Genomic DNA, 12,843 nt, shown 5'->3' on the forward strand with positions numbered 1-12,843 from the left:
CTTTATGCCAAAAACTTTTTAAAAAGAGTTACATTAACACAAAATAAATCCAGGCAAACAATAATTAAGCAATTAAAATGTTTTAAATTGCATGATAAAAATTCTAAAATATTTTCTGATAAAATCTTACTAAACAAGTCTCTAGTTTTGTGTTCAGTTAACATTAACTTTCAACATTTTTAAAGGGTAAGTTAAAAAATGTTCAATCCATTTTGTATTGTTATATTGTTGGTAATATTTGTAAAAGAACAATGTTTATTCTTTCTCCAAGATTACATTTATTTGCCAGCAAAACTGATGCAAAACAGCATGCTTTCATTTAGATGCTCCACTGTGTCATTTTGTCCAAACTCATTTCATCTCATCTCATCTCATCTCATTTCATTTTGCATCATCCTTCGGAGTGCTGCTTACAAATAAAAGGGGACATGCAGGTATAACTCAGAGAGAGTAAATATTGTTCATTTACAGATATAAGAGACGTTGCAATATTACAAAGAAGGTTGAAAATCATCAAATTGACCCTTTTAGGCAATATAAGGATAATATTTGTTTTGTGTGTCTAATGTTTTGTGTGTTCATGTACAGTCGCCGTCGTCTGTAAGCTGTCTTTGTGAGCGTTGGTGTCATATGAAGTCTTCACAAGTGAGTTTGGATTCAGTTTGGAGCTGGTGTAATCTCTAGTAACCTTGGGATGTCCATCCTGAGATAGAAACAGGAAATAAAAAGAAAAGAAAGTTTAGCATAGCTGCTGCTGTTCATATTATTTCAGAGAAAAGATTATGTATTTAATCACATATAACTGGAATGCATGGTTATTAGATGTGTTGTGTGAATACTAAACTATGTATTTTAATCTAATTTAAACCAAAAAAAAAAAGTGTGTCCGAGCCCCAAATATTATTAGGAAGGCTATTTCAAAGTAAAATACCAAAAAGTTCTACTTCCTTTAGTAGACTTTGATAAATTCTTGGTATTAGAATTTAGTGACCTCACTACAGGCCAAGCACCACAGCTGCTGCTGCCTCAATCTGTGCTTATTTTGCTATAGACGGTTTCATCGGCCGCACGCTCCTGGACCTAAGTTAACTTGGGTACATCGGTCTGGCTGCAGTGCCTTCTACAAACGCAGTTAAAGTCCAGGTGATGAGTAAGACTGAAGTTGGGCTCAGGAGGTTGTGCTGTGGGATGTGTTTCCCATACATTTATGACATGAGTAACATTACGTACTGCACGTTTAATAATAATTCCTTACATTTATATGTTTAAATATGCAAACGAGGCACGGGTGTTTTATATCACTATTTCTGAAGGAAGACTTGCATGTTATACACAGTGTTGGGGAGTAACTAGTTACATGTAACGGCGTTACGTAATTTAATTACAAAATTACTGTAACTGTAATTAGTTACAGTTACTAAGAAAAAATGAGTAATTAAATTACAGTTACTTATGAAATTTTTAACGATTACAAAGGGGATTACATTTGAATATTTACACACATCCACATACAGATTTAACTGATTTCTTTCCCAAATTGCACTGACTATTCTGAGACATACCGCCCTAATAATTTCCGGGATGCGGAAATACAGTCTGGTTCGTAGAATACAGTCATAAAAACGAAATGCCTAACGCGGATGGAATATGCCACATTTTAGATGACTAAATCAAAAGTAGGTCAGTACACTTGAATCAAAACATGACATCGACTAGTGTCTGTGAATATAAAGCCCCAAAAATGCAATATATGACTTGCACATTCTGCGTGTCTGTGGAAATCAGGCGTGGACTGGACACTGGGAGAACCGGGACAATACCCGGTGGCCTGGCAGCCGATTTTGCCCCACTATTTAATATCATTATTGTATAATTGCCTGCCGAATGTACTAAAGCGATCATTTGCGAATCCGCCATTTGATAATTAAATCTCTAATAAGTCATGAATTTTTAGTTATGACTCGCGCGCTCTCCGCGCCTCCGCCAAACGGTTTGGATCAGACTCCGAGTAATCAATGCGAGAGAGAGAGAGAGAGAGAGAGAGAGAGAGAGAGAGAATACAGTGGACTGCTGAAGCAGAGAAGCAGAACTACTGTTCAGGGTTTCAGGTCAGTTTCATCTGTAAAGATGCTTTTATGTCTTTGTTTTTTTATTTATTTAATCAAGCAGCAGTACGTTGCTCATCAGTCATCACTCAAAATACTATATAAAGGACATCATTATTATCTGTTGTAATATTACAGTAGTAATTTAGCTGAAAAAAAATCAGATTTTTTTTTATAGGTTTAGGGGGAGCTACGACAGACAACAACACAACCCTTACGAAAATTAACATTTTAATATTTAACTATAAATCCAGGTTACTGATTACTATTGTTTAAATGTGATAACCAAAAATGTAAAATTATTTTACGAATGTATTTAATTAAAAATAAATACAAATCCATTTGCAAAAAAAACAAGGTTATTTTACTTTTATATAGGCTAATAAAAGCATGGTAATTTTTTGTAAGGGAAAAACATGACTCGTGTACAGTATTAGGATTTTTCTATAAAGATATTGTAGTATTGTAGAGTATTGTATTGTAAAGTATAGTTTTGTTCAATATTGAGTATTAAAGTCATGAGAGAGATGAATAACAGGGCAAAATAAAGAGACTGAAGAGAAAAATGGAAGTGAATTTGCCGTTCAGGAATTTGCCTAACTTTTAATTATTTTGCATGTCCCCAAATTAAAGATTTAAACCTTTTTTATGTCAGGTCCATACAAAAAATAGTTTTGTCCATGAATTTGTTTGTATGAGTTTGAATTTTTCAGTCTGAATTTTTTTTCCCAGTCCGCCCCTCCTGTAAATTAATGGCAAAGACATGGTTTCATTTACTACACATTGGCCTACTGAAGCTCGCAGTGTTTTCAACTTCTGCTGCCTCAATATAGGAGTACACGAGCACATAAACATAATTTCTAGAACTGCTCTGTGTCACTTCATGTGCAGTTTACTTATTTTGAGAAAACTATCATCATATACAGAGACAGCAGTTTCAAAAAAACACCAATGTTTCAGGAGTTTATTGCACAGAATACGTCACATGCTTATTAGATAACTGCATTTAAGTTGATGTATATGCTTTTATTTATTATTCTTTAATTTCACAAATTTAGAAAAGTAATCAAAAAGTACTCAAAAGTAATTAGTTACATTACTTTAATAAAGTAATTGAAAAAGTTACACTACTATTACATTTTAAACAGGGTAACTTGTAATCTGTAACCTATTACATTTCCAAAGTAACCTTCCCAACACTGGTTATACAGTATGCCTGTAAGCGTTTGTGAGCGTCACACTTCACCAATCAATAATCAAAAATCTACACACTGCCACTAATGCTCTCAAAAATCAATGTATTGATGAAGTGTTTCATGTGATCCCTGTAAATGTATTATTTGTGGAACAGGCATCTCTTTAGAATGGAATACACATGCCACAGGACCATTTCAGTAGCTGGAACATCATGTTTGTCATTTATACTACCGTTAAAAGTTTGGAGTCAGTAAGATTTATTACATCTTTGAGAGAAGTCTCTTCTGCTCACCAAGGATGCCTTTATTTGATCAAAAAGAAGTAAAAAAACAGTAATATTGTGAAATATTACAATTTAACACAACAGTTTTCTACGTGAATATACTGTGAAATGTAATTTATTTCTGTGATCTAAGCTACTTTTTATTACTCGTCTTCAGTGTCACATGATCCTTCAGAAATCATTCTGATTTGCTGCTCAAGAAACATTTTTAATTATTATCACTGGCTCATCAATTATCAAAAGTTAAAACAGATATTTCTTTTTCAAATAAACACTGTACTGTTTTAAACTTTATTCATGAAAGAACACAGCTGTTTTCAACACTGAGAATAAACAGAAATGTTTCTTCAGGAGCAAATCAGAATATAAGAATGCTGAAAATCCAGCTTTATCATCACAGGAATAAATTACTTCTCTAAATATATTCAAATAGAAAACAGTTATTTTAAATTGTAGTGAATTTTATTCATTTCATATATTAAACTGTGGTTGCCATAAAAGACCTTCAAAAACATAAAAAAACCATACCAACCCAAACTTATGAAACAGTTGTGTATGTTCAATATACTTACTAGTCCTGCAGTTTATAGCATCTTGGAGATGTTGTCTGACAGCAGCGGTGGGCCGACAGGGTGAGCAGGGCCTTCTCTGCTGGCCATATAAAAACTAAATTGTGTGAAAAATGATTTTTTTTTATTTATTTGGGTATCATTTTCATTTGTGTAATGTACTCAAATTGCCTGTGATTAGTTTAGTTGAGGTTGACCTGGAATATCCTACATTAAAAGTCTATGGCCAGCATTACAGACGGTGCTACCCTTTTGTTGAAAAAAAGAAGTCACATCTGATTTGTTACGAGCATTAGTGACAGAATTATCAGCCAATCAAATTGGCTGATAATTCTGGGTCTAGCAGCATGCCCAGTGCTACCCCCAGCGTTAGACTGCCCTTTTAGTCAGGGATTTCCAAGGTACGAAAGTGAAATTCAATGAAAAGAAAATACAGCCTACAGATCTTGTTGCCAATCTACTAAAATGCTTTTTTTAAGGTGCTCTTTTGCACAGAGCAGGAAGCTTCAAACGCAAAATTAAATGCAACTGTTCACATAGTTTTCTATTAAATAACATTATATTTGTCCCATGTCATTGTAAATTTACATAATGACTTCACCCTAGACTATAAATTATGTATTGTGCTTTTTTCCAGCAAAACGTTGATCTTTCTGTGGCTCTAATACAGTCTGTATGCTTCTTATAGAAAGCTGTAATACAGATTGCGCATTTTCTTTCTGTTTGCTCTTTTTTTAAACACTGAACTTCAAACACATATGCCACATTCCTGAAGAAAACTTATGTCCGTTTGGTGATTAAATAAACAGTTTTAGACCGCTCGCTGCTTGAATTGAATGTGACGCGTCCAGTGTGTGTGATAACTGTGACTTCTCAAAGATAATAATACATATATATATTTTGATTAGATAATAGGGCTTAAACGATTCCTTGAGTAACTCGATTACAAAAAATGATCGAGGAAAATTCCTCTGCCTCGAAGCCTCTTTTAATTTATTTTAAATCTTACGTCCGGTTCTTTGGCAATTTTTTTTTTAATGTGACACAACGCGTTTACGTCAACCCACAAAGCGGAAGGAGACACAAGCGCTGCGTCTGAAATCTCATACTGCAAGGAGTCAGCAGTGTTTTGATTTGAGGGCGCGGGCAAACGTAAAGAGAACGTCGTGGCGTGTGTCCATTGCAAGATAGAGCTGGCATACCACAACTAGGGCCCAATGATTTCCGCGATGCAGAAAACGCGGAGGGAATCACGGAATCCAGTCATAAAAACGGAATTTACAGTTTAACGCGGGATGGCAAGGAATTTGCCAAATCTTGAATGAATTAATCAAAAATAGGTCATTGCACTTACATCAAATCACGATATGGACTAATATCTGTAAATATTAAGCTGGAATAGTCTGTTTAAATATGAATCCTGCATGTTCTGCGTGTCTCTGTTAATGAATGGTGCAGAAGCGCGTCTTCAATCATTAAACACACGGAAGTGCGTGTGACGCTCCGGTGATTTCAGTGTCTGCTGTCTCTCTAAATAAGGACGTGAACACATGAACAACATCTCTAGAACTGCTCATACAGTCACTTCATGAGCATTTGACCGTTTGATTTGAGTAAAACTAGCGTCACATCACATACACAGAACTGGAAAGGTACGCCAACCCGTCAAAATAAAAGTCCGGTTAAAGGGACTGTAAGTAGGAATTACTCCCATCTAGTGGTGAAATTGTATTTTGCATTCAAACTAATTTTGCTCTCCAGCCCCTCGCTTTTTCAAATGCGCGTTACATCTACGGTAGGCGATATGTACCAAAAAGCTTTGACAGGATGTCTTCTAATAGCACTTCGTTTTGGCGACGATGTTTTCTTCTCCTGTGGCGCGGCATATGTATGGTCCATAATAAGAATGCAATCCAGACTTTTAAACTTGCCGGTGCAGTTTCAAGCGCCTCTCACTGCTCTGCACCTGCGTTTCTGGCTCTGACCGAAAACGCGCTGTGGAAACGCATTGGCTTAGTACTTTTTGTCCCTCTCTGCTATTATAGTTTTCCAAGATGGCGGAACTACATGGAAGCCTCCGTCGACCTACCCGTCCCATGTATATAAAGATAATAAATTCTTCATTTACGAGGATTAGTTTAAACATTGGCATAGGTATTTGTACACCATTGAGGGCATATTTATGAATAAAAATATTGATTTTAGATAATAAAATAACTAAAAAGTTACTTATTGTCCCTTTAAAGACTATTGTTCAGCAGAATGTAGCCTACTACTAAAAAAAAATCTAACATTTTTTTTCTTTTTTAGTTTTAATCACACAACATTTCTTCCATGTTTTATTTTTTATAGTAAATCCCCTTTGTTTACCAAAAAGTTAAGTAAATTTTCAATAATTAAAAGATAAATTAAATTAATGTTTTATGTGTTTAATGTGCATCTCAGAAAATGCTTTATTTAAAACCCCAACTGAATGGCACTTAAATGCACTTAATTCATCTGTCAACTTTATTGTCATTGTTCACAGTACAAGTACAGACAGAGAAACAATGGGTTATAATTAAATGTTTATTTTTGATGTATGCATTGCATTCTATGCATTTAAAAAGTAAAATGTTTTTTTTTTCTAAAAAAGGAAACTTAGTTGTTCATTTTAATAGACCCAGGAGTCTTATTTTCTCTTGCATAATTAATATTGCACTTTAATTAAGCAAAAACACATTTTATCAGATTACTCGATTAATCGATGGAATTTTTGGTAGAATACTCGATTGCTAAAATATTCGATAGCTGCAGCCCTATTAAATAATCATGCAGTGTTCTAAAATAGCAGCAAATAAAATGTGACGTGTCCGGTGTGTAGTGTTGGGTATCGTTTAAATTTTATCGATTCCAATTCCGATTCTGCTTATCGATTCTGATTCTTATCGATTCCTAGTTTCGATTCCAATAAGATTAAAAAATCCAATATAAAAAAATGAAGTCAAACATTTTGATGTCAAACATGTTTCTGTCTTTTTACAAAGCATTCTGTTGCAGCTGAATAACATGAGCAAAAATCAGCAGCCTACAAAACACTGCAAGAGGAATTTTTGCCTGTGCTTAAAAAAAATACCATAGCGAAAACAACTAATTAATCAAAATATTAAAGTGTTAAAGACAAGTAACCAGTCAGTAATAAGATAGGAACAAACAAATCAATTAGCAATATCATAAATAAATACAACTAAACAAAATTTCAGGTACAGAAACTGTAATTAAAAGTTTAAAAACACTGCATAGTTTTCTTTTTATAAATAAAATAAAGACTAATCAATTAAAGTTATTAAATATATTCATTCAAGATCAGTGAATGATTTTATTTTGTTCTTTTATTAACATTAATGACAGGCAGTGCGTTTATTAGGCTGTTGTCTCTTAGAGCAAAATTACTGTACACGTGTGTTTTCATGCTCATCTGTTTACGTTCACGTAAGACAAAAACGGCTGTGTTTATGATGATATACTGATGTAGTTTTCTGTATATTGGTCGACAAATATGAAAGAAGTCAGTTTCGGCTCGGAACAACCTTTTCTACAGTTGAAATACACGGAATGGTCCGAGAACGGACACAAACCCGGGAACCCACAACCCGACCGCTGCTCTCATTCAGTATCCATTTCGTTCAGTATCCATTTGAAAAATTATTGGTTTATAAATCGGTATCGGCCAGTGTGGTCCAAACTAGCTATCAGTATTGGTAAAATTCCCTATCGGTCGATCTCTAGTTGATAATACTGTGGTGCTGTGTGGATGTCCAGAAAAAAAAAAAAAAACAAGACCATATCAATACAAGTGACTCCTAGTGATACATTGAGGTCTAATGAAGTGAAATGATTGGTCTGTAGGAGAAAATGAACACTACTTACAACAGTATTACCTTTAATCCAAAGCCTGAGCAACCAGCTGTCAGTGCATTCACAACTGTCTATGGAACGCGACTTCTCCGTCACATGACAACAGTTAATATATTAACTAGTAACTATTAACCATTAAGGATCTGTTTGGTTTTTTCATGATGTTATTTTTTTAAAGATTACCTATGAAAGATGTGTAAATCATAGCATATTACTTAAATCATTATTGAATGTATATTCATGTCACTTTTAAATTATTTATAACTTAATCTACAGAACATAGATAAAAATATTAACATATCATTTATTTCTATGAACGCATAGTCATGTTTTGTAAATAATTAGTTCATCATAATCTAATTACTTGTAAATTACTTTAAAATTAATTTGCAAAAAGTACACAAATTATTAGTATATCCCTTATTAAGCGCTTATGAATGTTTTGTAAATGATTAGTTCATCATTAACTAATCACTTAAAAGTGACTTACAACTGGACTTTATTATAAAGTGTTACCAAAAAGTCACCCACACCTTGGATTACCTGAGGGAGTTTAAAATAACAGCAAATTTTCTTTTTGGGGTGAACTATCCCTTTTACCCATACTAATCTAGCCTACTGTTGAAGTTGTTGATCAGCCGTCATTGTTGTTGAGAGCCTGTGTGTGGCATAATATGTGCATTACACATACGGCTGTATTAGGTGTAACAGAGATGTGTAAGATGTGTACAGGTAGCTTACAGTTGTTTACTGAAGGCCCTGACTGAAACCCCATGGTACTCACTGTCTGACAGCAGGTTCACTCAGACTCTGCTCATCATCACTGAAGAGTCTAGGAACAAAACAAGCCACCTGACACAGAAACAACAATATTTACTCTGCAGTTCCAGGTTCATTAGAAGGAAACAAGATAGAGCAGAGGTAAAATGCAGATAAAAGACAGAATAATGTATAACAATTATAATAACATATGTAATATACAAATTCTACTACTAATAATTTAATCTTAAAATAACAGAATCTATAGTTTTAGTTTTAGGTTGAGTGTGACTTATGTTTTGATGTCAGGGACTTCTTAAAATTTTTGAAATATATTCTGAAAAAGGCAAATTAATGTATTGCATGAGCTTCTTCAGTTCACCTGTATTTCTTAGTCAGTATCTCCCTTCAAAAATGTTGAAATCTTGGAGCTTCACTTCTGTTCTGTAGAGTTTCTTTGTGTCCTCCTGCAATCACAGAACAATTTGTATTAATATCTGTTTATCATGAATGATCAAAACTCATGTGAACTTGTTTTCAGCCGATTACGCTCTCAGTGTAAGTGACGTCGTCGATTCAGTAAATCAGCCTTTTCCAATACACCACTGACAAATCACCAGCAAAACATTCACAGAGCCATCAAAATATCTCATACACACACAAAAAATTTGATTAAAAGCACAGAGTTTCATCAACAAGAGCTCAATCTATAGAGTTAGCCTAGCTGAAAACTGCTAAGATGCTAACAGACTTTTTCGAAGACCCTAAACCATTTCTATATAATAAATTTAATAGAAACATGTCAATAACAAGTAAGAAACGTGTAAGGAACATTTGTATATAATATTTGTGTGATTTTAGCGACTAAACATACCTAAAGCAGTGTAAACCGCAGCGAGAGATGGAGATTACTGCTTGCCAGTAACGGTTTTTGTATTGACGCCCCGTTTCCATGGCAACTCTGCTCCCCGCTCGCGCAGAACTCACCGTACACACTGCATTTACACCTTATGCTGTGTTCACACCAAACGCGAATAGAGCGTCAAATTCGCGTCTAGTTTGCCGCTTGACCATTTTGAGATCATTCGCTTCATTCGCGCTTGAAATTAACTTCACAACAGACACGAATTCGCGTCATGGGGGGGCTTCTGCCAGCTGAGTTCACTCAGCATTTTCAACCGCCATTTTATTCGGATAATTTTCAAAATATTACTGTTATCGTGTCATGAAATGTAATTTTAAAAGCATTTCAGGCGAGAATGTAGTTGTTTTAAACTCAAATATGCGATTTATTTAGAAAGACAGTGTCTATTTAAAAAAATGTGTTTCGCCGATTTCGGAGATGAGCTCCATGCGATCAGCATCGGGCGCACGCGCCTGGACCTAAGTTAACTTCCGGTCCGTGTTGTGTACATCGGTCTGGCTGCAGTGCCTTCTAAGCGCAGTTAAAGTCAAGGTGATGAGTAGACTGAAGTTGGGCTCATGTGGTTGTGCTGTGGGATGTGTTTCCCATACATTTATTTATTCTTGGAGACTCGCCACAGTTTTAAAACTGATCGATTTTCAAAAAGGCTTCGTTGAATAAACATGAGTAACGTTATGTACTGCACGTTTAATAATAATAATTCCTTACATTTACATGTTTAAATATCAAAACGAGGCACAGGTGTTTTTATATCGCTGTATTTCTGAAGGAAGACTTGCATGTTATATGCCTGATAAAGCAATAAAAATACGTGTGAGCGTACAAGCTCTGCTTTGTTTACAGCTGTTACTGGGGAAACCTCTATTTCAAATATGTGAAGTGACATTCAGCCAAGTATGGTGACCCATACTCAGAATTTGTGCTCTGCATTTAACCCATCCGAAGTGCACACACACAGAGCAGTGAACACACACACACACTGTGAACACACACCCGGAGCAGTGGGCAGCCATTTATGCTGCGGCGCCCGGGGAGCAGTTGGGGGTTCGATGCCTTGCTCAAGGGCACCTAAGTCGTGGTATTTCTCGCGCTTTATGTCTATGCTTTAAAACATCTCCTGCTGGCAAAGAATGAATTTGCATTTTCATTAAGTCCACGCAGCAAACATATTTTGTTTGTTATCAAAAAATATCTACTCTAGAGGGACTTGGCTGTTGTTATTGATTCTATTTGGAAGTCTACCGAAAGTTAAGTTTTGTCCACAAAAGCGCGCATGCGCAGTAACGTTTGTTTATGTTGTTGCCGTTGAAACCGTCTATATATATATATATAGGTCCTTTTTATTCCTGTCTCTATAGAAAAATGAACTTTTGTAATATAGCTCTGGTTGACTGCCCACTGACAACATCAGTCGTTCCTCCTTGTTGAATGAGTGGAGAAGGGTATTCATGCACAACCGGAAGCTGCAGGAATATACTATTAAATGAGTGACTCCTAGCAGGCTCCTGATTGGTTAACGCGGCGCGAATTGACGACAAAGTTCAACATTTTCAACTCGGGCGGCAGACGCGAATTCGCGTCAAACGCTTAAATGCACAAAAGCACCATTCGCGCCTAATGGGCCTTTCACACAGGACGCGGCGGTATGCGAAGCGCTGCGCTATAAAACCCATTCATCTCAATGGCTTGCGCCGCGCAAGTACGTTTCGTTGCTGCGTCGACCAAAGCGCAAGCGCAGCGGTTTGCATCATTTGCGTGCTTGCGTGCACGCAGCGGTCAAAGTTCAAAATAGTTCAACTTTTGCCGCTGGGCTCTGTGACGATTACCAGCGCGACCAATAGAATCGGGGGATCCAAACAAGCACGGAAATCAAAATGGATGAACGGCTAGTACTGTGTGTGTCAGAATTTCCTGAGCTGTACGATACAAGTTTGAGGTAGTATAGGGACATCGTCAGGAAAGCTGTGTCTTGCTTCTCTCTTAATTCTCATCAGCAGGACTAGCGCTATCGCTCGCTTCTTACAACGGGACAGATACATGTTTGCTGCTGACCGAAAGGAGGAACGACAGACTATGAAAGAGCGAGCTCCCGCTAAAAGTTTTTAAAACTCCGCCTACGCCATAGCGCAGCGCAAATCGCGTTGTATCTGAAGGGCAACGCTGAACCCAGCGGCAAGCGGCCAGCACCGCGCATACCGCGTCCTGTGTGAAAGGCCCATAACGCGCGTATCGCGAGAAACGCTCAATTCGCGCGTCAATTCGCGTCATTCGCGCGAACTAGACGTGCAAATGAGACGAATTTGCATCTTCCGCGCCGCGCTAAACGCCTCATTCGCGCCGCGAGACCTCCAGACGCGCGTAAACGCGCCTTTGCATTGACTTAACATTGAAATCATTCGCGCCAGACGCTCTATTCGCGTTTGGTGTGAACACAGCATTATACAGTCTATGATTTACACAAACAAACATCTAGAGTTAGAGTTAAAACATGACATTTATTATTTACAGTCTCATTCAATAATCACTCAATAATGAATATAAAACTCATTTTGTAGTTCAGAAAGCAACAGCAACAATAGCTCACCATAGACATCATATATACATGGTATAGACCCCTTTAAAGTTAGTAAACATCGCAACGTCTCCGGGTGGGTGGGGCTTAGCTGGAGGCAAAAAGAGGCATGGACGCAATGTTGAAAAGCGTAAGCTTGCACGTTTTAGGAGGGATTTATTAAACATGGATGCAGAAGAAGGTTCGGAACATGTCCGAATATGTACAGTCCCTGACTCTGCGGGACCGTGACAGCTATTTTTGTAAATTAACTCTCGCGGATGGAAGCAGGCTACCTGACCCGTCTGCCATACGGCCATATGAATTACTTTTGGGTGGTTTGGGGAATTCTGTCAAGGCTTATTTTCTAATGTAACCTATCGCTGGGCTAACTATGATTAGCAATGTGTATTGTTTTAAGAGACCATTCAAAGGATGGCACACACATCTATCGCTGTTTGTTTGTTTAACATTTAAACTATCTAGTGCGCTGAAGGTTGGCGACTTTTCACCTATAAAACAGAAACTTGCTGATTTACTAGATAAAACCAACACAC

General features: G+C 36.6%; 1 long non-coding RNA gene across 3 annotated transcripts; it reads right to left on the bottom strand.

Annotated features, from left to right (window-relative positions):
- Nucleotides 1-389: 389 nt before the first annotated feature.
- Nucleotides 390-12,257, bottom strand: LOC132103893 (uncharacterized). 3 transcript variants are annotated; one of them, XR_009423489.1, is made up of 7 exons: nt 12,195-12,257; nt 9,685-9,817; nt 9,193-9,277; nt 8,836-8,903; nt 8,057-8,122; nt 4,158-4,231; nt 391-703 (listed from the first exon to the last, which is right to left on the bottom strand). It is a non-coding gene; the product is annotated as an uncharacterized LOC132103893 (long non-coding RNA). The 3 variants fall into 3 exon arrangements; XR_009423487.1 differs by having other exon boundaries at nt 390-703; nt 8,836-9,277; XR_009423488.1 differs by lacking the exon at nt 8,057-8,122 and having other exon boundaries at nt 390-703; nt 4,158-4,233; nt 8,782-9,277.
- Nucleotides 12,258-12,843: the final 586 nt, after the last annotated feature.

The sequence above is a fragment of the Carassius carassius genome, chromosome 25, assembly GCF_963082965.1.
Source record: "Carassius carassius chromosome 25, fCarCar2.1, whole genome shotgun sequence".
In the NCBI taxonomy this organism is placed as follows: Eukaryota; Metazoa; Chordata; class Actinopteri; order Cypriniformes; family Cyprinidae; genus Carassius; species Carassius carassius.